Genomic DNA, 8,522 nt, shown 5'->3' on the forward strand with positions numbered 1-8,522 from the left:
GTCAGCGGGAGCTGTAAGCTGAGTGAATGTGGGTGGGCATGAGCTGTGGGCATGCGGCCACCTCCGTGCATGGCACCTTGCATACCTGCCTGGCCTGAATGAATCATAGTCCCTAGGCCTGGAACTTTTTCCCTGGTCTCAGTATATGCTGGACACTGTTAGTGAGACTGCAGTTCCAGAGTAGCAGCTTTCCTATTCTCAGCAAGACTTCATGCTGGCCCCTGTTCAGTTCCAGAAAAAACTTGGGTGGCTTTTTTTTTTTTTTTTAAAGATTTATTTATTTATTTACACAAGCACTGGGTACAGTCAGAAGCGCGGGAGGGTGAGAGAATTCACCAGAGCCAGAGCAGGGAGCAGAGCAGGCAGACTGATGAAGTACACTGCCAAGGGGAGCAGCGGGCGGCAGGAGAGGTCTGCGTGCCATGTGGGACCCTCACCTGGCGGCTGGGGAATGAACCAGCACTGAAGAGGCTGTGGGCAGCCTCGCAGCCCAGCTCTCAACTGCTGTGCCACCAGGGGAGGCCCCCCTTTTTTTTAATTTTAAAGATTTATTTTATTTATGCATACAAGAACTGAGGTGTAAGCCAGAGGGGCGGGGGGCGGGGGTGAGAGGATTTACCAGAGACAGAGTGGGGAGCAGAACAGTTGGACCTACTGAAATACACTGCTGAGAGGAGCAGTGGGCGAGATAGGAGAGGTCTGCTGTGCCATGTGGGGTTAGCTCCCTGGCCAAAGATCGAACTCATGTAGCAATTGCTGGTTGCTGAGACTCTAACCCCTGTGCCACCAGGGAGGCCCTTGTGTGGCTTTTTAAAACAGAGCTGTCATATGGTCAAATTTACAGAAGTCAAATTTTTATGTGACATTTTGGTGGTGGTCTGATTGTTGTGTGCAGGTAGATAGTCCTTGTGAGCTGTGGAAACTGCAGTGAAGATGCTCCAGGGGCATGGACACTTGAGCCACACAATGCTGGCTCCTTGCCAGAGGGTCCAGCCACCTAGTTTTTCTCACAGAATAGCCCAGCCCCTTTGGAGCCTCACAGCAAGCATAAAATGCATAAAATGACAAACTCCCCTGGACAGAGGTGACAGATAGTTTCTCTGTAGGTCTGGATCCAAGAGCCAGCCACTATTCCATGTTACCCTCATGAGCACCTGGCAGAAACCTCAGCCACCTCACAGGAGTCACATGGACTGTTGCCCACAGAGCTTCCCTATTCAGCCTGGGCCACTGTCTGGGGTCTTTCATTCCTGTGTGCTTGTCCAAGGCTCAGCCACACACCTACATGCTTGGCAGTTGTAAGATAACTGCTCCCAGCAGGGAGCTTTAGGCCCCAGTTGCCTGCATGCCTTTCCATAGCCTGAAGTGCAATGACTAGGAAGACAGTGACTATATCCAGGGCTTGTTCTCAGAGCCTGAAAAGGTCAGCAGGGGTGAGAAGGTAGCCCAATAAGCTAGAGTGTCAGAGAGTACTTGGTCAGACCCTGAAGAGGGAGATGGCACACTGGTGGGCTTGGGTGGGGGCATGCTGGAAGAGGGGCCTCTGCACCCTTGGGACCTGTCAGGAGTTCGCTGAGGGAGCATATTGGGCCTCGGTGAAGGAGGGTGCTGGGCTGGTAGATAGTGAATTGAGGAAAGGGAGGAGTTGGTGGGCAACGGACCTGGCTTGAGTAGGGGGGTGAGGGATTGGAGAGAAAGGCAGTTCCTGATGGTTGCCTCCCCAGGGGCTGGCTTTCCTCTGGTCCTTCCCTCCCAATGACCACATCTTCGTCGAGGCCATGGCCCTGAACTCTGTGCCACACCTCTGGCGCCTGGCTGCCTGGGGACCCCTGGGTGGCCTTCCCTCAATCCACGAAGCTTTCACTGCCACGACCGGAGGGCTGCTATGCCACCTACCAGGGGCTGAGTAGAATAGCGGGGCACTGTGACCAAGTTAGGGGGCTCTGCATCTGGCCTGTGAGCATCAGTGGCCAGACCTGCATCTGTCCTATGGCTGGCATGCAGCCCAGGGGGGCCACAGCAGGCTGAGGTGGACATGGCCTCCTCCTCTGACATCCCAGAATGGCATGTTCCTGGTGGGGCAGCTCTTAAAACAGCCCTCCATCTCAGTGGGGCTTGGGTCTGTGGGATTCGGGCAGGGTTGGGCTGCTAGGGCTTCTCCCACTAACTGACTGCTGGCCTAGTTGCCACAGACAGCGTCAATTGTTTACCTGAAGTGTTCTTGTGTCTGGGAAGGCAACTTCCTCAGGTGAAGGGTGTGTGTCTTCTGTGCTGGATTCTGGTTGTGTGAGCGGGTGCTGGGAACCCTGTCAGCTGTGTCTGGCAGGTGGACACCTGACCCGGGGAAGCCCAGCATACTTCCTGTCGCCCTGTATCCTGGATGATTAAGCTGACCCTTCTCATCAGCTGTGTCTAATCTGCTTTTAAAGCTGAGTTTTAATTGGTGGTTGCTATAGCTTCCTTTTCCTTTTCTTTTTTTTTTAAAGAGATTTATTTATTTATGCATATAAGAACTAGGGTACAGGCCAGAGGTGCAGGGGGTGAGAGGATTCACTGGAAGACAGAGTGGGGAACAGAACAGGCAGACTGACTGAAATACACTGCTGCGGGGAGCAGTGGGCGAGACAGGAGAGGTCTGCTGCGCCATGTGTGTAGCTCCCTGGCCAGGGATCAAACTCATGCTGCAGAGGCTGCAGATAGATTCACTGTGCTGCATCTTAACCCCTTGTGGCACCAGGGAGGCCCCTATATAGTTTCCTTTTCTAAAAGTTCTTTCCAGTTCTCTGTCAACCTCCTTGTTTACTCCTATTAGTTCCTTTTCCCTGCAAATATTCCCAAGCTCCTTTGTTTTCTGCAACTGTACATGGGGAGCTTTCTATTGGTTCTTGCTCTTGGTGCTTTGGTTGTGATTCTTTCTGTCTGTACTGCCCATTATCCCCAAGAATATTTGTTAGACTACTTCAGGGTCTAGGATGAAGATGAGAACTTTGGTTTTCCTGGTGCCCAGGGACATCTACCCATTCAGGAGCCCCTAAAACCAAGTTCTCGGTATGAAGGTCCCCAGGTCCCCAGCATGGCCCTGTGTTTCTTTTTTTAAAAGATTTATTTATTTGTGCATCCAAGAGCTGGGGTGCAGGCCAGAGATGCAGGGGTGAGAGGACTCACCAGAGACAGAGTGGGGAGCAGAACAGGTGGATCTACTGAAATACACTGATGAAGGGAGCAGCAGCGGGCAAGACAGGGGGCCATCAGCTGGTCTGCTGTGCCATGTGGGTCACCTCCCTGGCCGGGGATCGAATTCATCCTGCAGTGGCTATGGATAACTTCATAGTGCTGTGTCTTAATCCCTTGCACCACTAGGGAGGCCCACCCATGGTGTTTCTCAGGGATGTCCCCCACTTCTGTGTGCTGTCCCTGTAGTCCCTGGTGTGACTGTGGATATAGCCCATGCACTCCCTGAGAGTATTGCTCTTTGGGGTCCCAGCTTCACTTGGAAGAAGGTTTTTATAGATTCTCATTTTGGAGTGATTCTGGTCTTCTACTTACCTTGTCTCTGAGGCCTCCAGAGGCCACCAGATGGGCAAATGCTCTGGAGCAGAAGTAGCCCCCATACCCTGCTTTCCTCTCTTGTTCCTGCATTCTCTGAGATGTTGGCCAAACTCTGCACTACTTTGTCAGCTCTTGATTACTTTTAAGATGTTTTCATATATTTTTTTTAAGATTTATTTATGTATATAGGAACTGGGTACAGACTAGAAGTATAGGGGGTGAGAGGATTCACCAGCAGAACAGGCAGATTGACCGAAATGCACTGCTGAGGGGAGCAGTGGGTGAGTCAGGAGAGGTCTGCTGCGCCATGTGGGTAGCTCCCTGGCTGGGGTTCAAACTCATGGTGCAGTGGCTGCGGACAGCTTTATAGGTTGCATCTTAACCCCTTGCGCCACCAGGGTGGCCATTTTCAATTTTCTTTCAAGCATTTTGAGTTATTTTATGAGGAAGTTTGGTCCTGCCCATGAGTATTGAGTTCATTAGTGTAGGGGCAGGAATGGCACTGTGCAGGTTTTCTGATCCAGCAGATGGGTTAAAGGAGAAGAGAGAGTCCTCAGTGGCTTTTGCAGGCTTTTATTGGGATTTACCAGGCAATGTTGTGGGTAGAAGCCGGGGAACCTGAAACAGGATACAGGTTGATGTGAGGAGAGAAGTTTCAACCTGGATCTGAGAGCAGATCTAGAATCTAGTGACCTCAGTGCCCAGGCAACCTGAAAACAAGAAGAAATCTGATTCCTAAGAGAGTTTCTAACTTGCAGAGAACATAGTTTTAACAAAGACGAATGAATGAAAATCTTGAATTTCTAGCTATTGGTCAAAGCCTATTGTAACGCATCCAACCCATCCAGGTAGGTTTATTAACAGTTCTAGCAGCCACATGCTCTTTGCCGTTGTTTGTAGTCACCGTACTCCTCCGTACACTCCAGTGCACTCCTCCATCCTCGACACCGCACCACCACACCGCACTCTGCTGTGCCACCCTTATAAACCAGCCTTTCAGCCCAGGTGTACCCACCTATGCATGCCCACATCCTCCTCCAGGTGCCCGCCATCAGGCATGTATTCAGGACCACAGGATTCCGTCATCTATTCTAATGGCGGGAGGGCAGAAAAGCCTGATACCTTTTACCTACCCTACAGTCCACGCCCTCAGGGTTTTCTGCCATACAGTTCATCTGTTTCTCTTAGTCTTATGAACACTGCAGACATGGCCCACAAAAATAAATAGACTACATCACAATATAACAAAATAAACAGAACACAAATAAGTCCAGGCAGGGCACCAACCTAATGGCGAAAGACAATTATTGGCACCAGCACATGATCCACCAAATCTGCTGCCGAAGGCACTGCTCATACAAGGAGCCATCAGGCTTCCTGACCTTCTCTGACTGTGGTCTCAGGCACAAGCCACACACCACATCCACCCCCATGATGCAGTTGCTTTGGGATTGGCGACTCTATACTGTTGGGGGTAATAGCCAACCCTCAGGGTTTCTGTCTGTGGTCGCTCCAATGCTCGGCTTTTATAGCCACCAATGCAACACGTAGACTCCTGCACTCAGGCCAACCCATTGCACAAGCACACGGGTCAGGGATCCAAACTCCACATGCAGCCTCTCTTGGGTCCCCTCTTTGGCTTGGGCTCCACCCCAAGCCATGTTCCCCACCTGTCCCCTAACGACAGGTTCCTCAGCTCCTCACCCTCACTCGACAATGAACAGGGTATCACCCACAGGTGATTTTAAGAGACTCACTGGCCTTCTTTAGCTTACTTAGTGCTTAACAAGCCGCTCAGAACTTCTCAGTCTCAGTACCAGCTTTTGCTTTCTCAGTTGGCTTTTTCTCTGCCTGGCTGCAGAGAACTTGGCGAGGGCTTCCTCCCTCAGCCAACTGTGGGCTCTTCTACCAAGGTGCACTGGCCATGACTTGATTTTTAAAGGATACCATAAACCCCAGGATCCCAAAACATAACCTGCCAAGGTCCTCTGCCTTTTGGCAGGATTGTCAGTCCAACTCCATTAGTCCAAGTCCATCAGGCCTCTCCCTGCATCAGCACTGGCGAGCTCCGAATCATGGTCCTTTCTTTCCCCGATGATTCTGTTGCCTCAGGGGTCTTTGGCTCAGACGGTCCTCTCAGGCCATCTCCTTTACGTGAGGTCTCGTCTTGCAGCTCCTGGACCTTGTCCACCTCCTGTGCCACCATGATGCCTCCAGCGTTGTCACAGGCAAACACAGTCTGCTTCTTCTCAGTCTCTCCAGGTCTTTGGAGGGCTCCATACCCATCTGCATGGATCATCTTGCCGACTTACGCCAATTGTAGGGGCAGGAATGGCACTGTGCAGGTTTTCTGATCCAGCAGACGGGGTAAAGGAGACGAGAGAGTCCTCAGTGGCTTTTGCAGGCTTTTATTGGGATTTACCAGGCAATGTTGTGGGTAGAAGCCAGGGAACCTGAAACAGGATACAGGTTGATGTGAGGAGAGAAGTTTCAACCTGGATCTGAGAGCAGATCTAGAATCTAGTGACCTCAGTGCCCAGGCAACCTGAAAACAAGAAGAAATCTGATTCCTGAGAGAGTTTCTAACTTGCAGAGAATATAGCTTTAACAAAGATGAATGAATGAAAATCTTGAATTTCTGGCTATTGGTCAAAGCCTATTGTAACGCAACCAACCCATTTTGGGTAGGTTTATTAACAGTTCTAGCAGCCACATGCTCTTTGCCGTTGTTTGTAGTCACCGTACTCCTCCGTACACTCCAGTGCACTCCTCCATCCTCGACACCGCACCACCACACCGCACTCTGCTGTGCCACCCTTATAAACCAGCCTCTCAGCCCAGGTGTACCCACCTATGCATGCCCACATCCTCCTCCCGGTGCCTGCCATCAGGCATGCATTCAGGACCGCAGGGTTCCGTCATCTATCCTAATGGCGGGAGGGCAGAAAAGCCTGATACCTTTTACCTACCCTACAGTCAGACACCTCCGGGATAATGGCCCTCTGTGGGCACTACCAGGGTGCCCAAGGGCAGGAAAGCAGCCTTTTCCTGTCACCTCTGGGTCCCCTCCTACACAGGGTCCTTCTGCTTCTGGTACTGTCTATGTCTCAGCATCCTGAAGCGTCAGTTGCCAACAGCCTATCACAAACAGACACATCCTGTAGTAACTTGGGCTTCAGCAGATGATGCTTATCACCTTAATTTCACCTGACCTGTACAGCCACCAGCTTCTTACTGAGGGCACAGGTTGGTTCCCTGAGGCTGTTGTCAGTGTCCATGCCTGTGTGGCTGAGCCCTGCATATGGCCTGTGGAAGCAGTGGGGACACTGGTGGAGTGACTCCTTTAGTGCAACCCCCAGCTTGGTCCTGCAGGTTCAGTGATTTGGAAGTAAGTGCACTGACACCAGCACTGTGGTGTCACCCACTCCTAGGCCCTGTGAGCTCAGCAGTTAATGTATGGTCGTGTCTGGGCTGCCAGCCTTGGATTTTGGTCTCTCCTTTTCTCTTGACACCCCTGCCCTCCTTCCACCTGCCTGTCTGCATGGTGCTGGTACAACTTTGATGGCAGGGTCAGTGTGGTGGGAACATTCTTGTTCTGTCCTGAGACAGAAAAGGTTTTGCTTCAGAAGCCCAAGAACTGGCAGCAATTGCACTGATGTCAGAGGGGAGCTCTCACCATACCAAGGCTGGTACAGGGCTTCTCCTGGCATTGTGGGGACCCTGGCCTGAGGCAGCGAACTGGACCCTGGCTTCAGGAGGACTGTGCTAATACCCCGCACAGCAGGCTGACCACCTGCCCCGTGTAGCCACACTAAGAGCAGGGGCGAGGGTGACACAGTTGTCTTTGCTTGTGTCGAGGCTTGATGTGAAGGTTGACTGATCTGGGCACTATGTCCCCACACTTTCCTCTGGTGTGGGCCCGAAATAGACTTGCTTCACAGACATCTCCTCCTGGGTGGTGCCTGGCCCTGCTTTGGCAGGCAACATGCTTTTGACATCCTGAGGGACAGGCCTCTGGATGGACCCTCCCCAATCTTAGGCCACCCCAGGCTAGTGCACTTGGAGCCCAGGGATCTCCTCTAGACACACACATAGTCACACATGTACAAAATACATGTATACACACAGCAGACGTGAACCTATGCCTGTAATGTCTGAGGTCTATTTGCCTGGGCTCCACCCAGGAGGCGCACATCTATAAAACATGTCAGAGACCCTCACAGTCACCTTACCCAGGGGCTGTGGCCTCAGGATATCATCTGAGATCTCCTGGCCCAGAGGCCCCCCTGGCATGGGCCCCATATGTGGGGGTGTGTGCTGAGTCCAAATGCACCAGCACCTGAGTACATATCCATATTACTGGCACATATTTTTTGCCCACGTCCCTGCCTGCAAGGGTATGTAGGGCCCTTGGGGTCCCTTGGTAGAGTCTGCATCATTGTGAATGGAGGGCATGTGCCAAGGCCCTGCTGCATTGTGTCCCCAGGCAGGTGAGATGAGGTGTAAGGAGTTGGTGAGGGCTGGAGTTGGTGCTGTTGGCAGGGAAGGAACAGGTGACCTAGGTGGTGGGAACATAGCAAGCTGAATAGTTGCTCGTGTGGTAGGGAGACTTCCCATCCCTAGCCTCATGCATGGCTCTTGTCCTCGCTGCTGCTGCTCCTCTAATGCCTACCATCCCCACTTGGCCTTTCCAGGCCTTTCCTTATGGGTATCAGGGGAATGGTCTGGCCAGTGCTGTTAAGGCCACAGGTTTAAGGAGATGGTTGTGTGGTGCCAGAGATTTCTGTCTGGCATGTGGTTCTTCCTCATCCAGTGAGGGTCAAGGACATGATAGAGGTGGTTCTGTACTAGGCCATGGAATGTTACAGTTTTGGGGTGAGGGGTGGGATTCTGTCCTTTGTCCTTTACTCAACTGATTTTTTTCTTTTCCTACAGACTCTGACTCCATGTGAGCAAATCTACCCCTTGGGGAC

This window comes from Talpa europaea (genome assembly GCF_964194135.1).
Source record: "Talpa europaea genome assembly, chromosome: 10".
Classification (NCBI taxonomy): Eukaryota; Metazoa; Chordata; class Mammalia; order Eulipotyphla; family Talpidae; genus Talpa; species Talpa europaea.